Here is a 1721-nt window from a genome sequence, read left to right on the forward strand (position 1 = left end):
GCAGTTAGAGTGACATTCCTTTTTGGAAGTGGTCGTAGCTGCCACTAATAATCATGACCTTAATAGTTGTGGAGAAGAAAAGTAAGATGTGCTGTTTTGTAGCAATGGGTTCGAAACCAATTTCCTTTACTTTTCTATGAATCGGGCAGCTAAAGGCCAGTTGAATCCGGGAAAGACTTTATAGACTTCCCCAGGCTTTCGACTTCTCCAGCCGATTCCATGTGAACCACGTCTCCGTCCTCACCGTGGGCTCTAGGGCGGCCCGCCTGGCGGGAAGGGCTCGGCCTCTCGGATGCTACTCAGACCCTCATTAGGAACTCGTCATCTACTGCTGATGAGGTTACATGTCCCTAGTTCAGGTCCTCCTTGGGGTGACCGCTTTGAACTTTCTCAGCACAGCAGTGGTCTGCTCCTCGTGGTGGGGTGCTCAGAAGCACGCGCCCTTTGGAGAGGACTGGCCGTGAGCTGGCGGTGTCCGGGTGGGCGACAAGTGCCTTTGGCACTCACCATGCTGCCGTCTCTTTCAGAGAGTGTTTGAAGTTTTCCATAATAAAAAGTTTCTTCTTTTTGAGTTTTCAAATGTGGTGTTACTGTATCAACGGAGAGTCACATTTTGCTTAAAAATCCAAGAGGTGTTTTTCAAAGATACCACTGAAAGGAAGTGGGGAGACACAGGTGAAGGGGGACCCGAGAGGCTCTGAGGTGACTGACACAGAGGATCGAAAACACCTTGTGGTCGGTAGACTTGATGGCACAGGGCAGATTTCAAGTGGATTAACCACGAGATGCAGCTGTAAAGAAGACTGTGCGTCATCACAAATTAATAAGGTTATAGTGAAGGTAAATGCAAGCGTTCGGGACAATGCCCGCGAGTGACACGGTGTTCGAAGCAGATGTGGCCAGTAAGCTGACCGAGTTATGTGACTCTGTTGTAGTCTGATGATATTCTTTTTTAATGTTCAGACAATCAACACAAATAGATTCAAACTTGGGCTTACCGTTAAGTGGACATGTGCTATTTTTATTTTGTAAAAATAATTTTTGAGAAGAACCGTTTGTTAGATCTGCCAGTGTTGTAAAACTTGGTCAGTCCAGAGTGCTTTGAGAAGAGAACTGGACACAGGTCTTGGGACTCACCGGGAAGCAGCGGTGAGCAGATGGTAAAGGCCGAGCTGGACCGGGGAAGCTGGCAGTGCGGGAGAGCAGTGGGCGTTCCCGGGCGTCTCTCGGGGCGGGGCGGGGGGTGTAGAGGGATGTAGCTGAGGAAGGAGGGAGGAGACAGGAGGGGAGGCCAGACCAGTGCAGTTCTTCGACAGTTCCACAGACTTGGGTGTTTCTCCCAGGAGCGAGGGCAGCCGCCGAGGGACTCGTGTGACTGAGGGCTAGCGTGGCCCGCGTGGTCTTTGACGGGTCACTCTGGGGCAGTGTGGAGGACAGACCGAGGGGTGTCCAGGATGTGACTGTGGGGATCAGGGGAGAGCGATGTGACTGTGGCGGTCAGGGGAGCTTTGAGGGGCTGAAGCTGACGGGCTCCATGACAGGGAGTTGGCGCAAGAACGTAGCTGTCTGGGGTGTGCGCTGTCACCACCTAGCGTCACCAGTTGCCTTGTCCCGGCCCTGCGGTCGTGCGTTCTCAGAGCCTGGTTCAGGGCTTGCCCGGCAGATTCGGGACTGCTTCAGAAGGTCGTTCCAGGATGCATTGTAATTCTCTTTCCGTGAGG

General features: G+C 52.6%; 1 protein-coding gene across 1 annotated transcript in view; it reads left to right on the top strand.

The window, feature by feature from the left end:
- Positions 1-1721, top strand: part of UBE2G2 (ubiquitin conjugating enzyme E2 G2) — a 105059-nt gene that overhangs the window by 27351 nt on the left and 75987 nt on the right. The gene's annotated exons all lie outside the window — the stretch shown is intronic.

This window comes from Pteropus vampyrus, unplaced genomic scaffold (genome assembly GCF_000151845.1).
Source record: "Pteropus vampyrus isolate Shadow unplaced genomic scaffold, Pvam_2.0 Scaffold296, whole genome shotgun sequence".
NCBI lineage: Eukaryota > Metazoa > Chordata > Mammalia > Chiroptera > Pteropodidae > Pteropus > Pteropus vampyrus.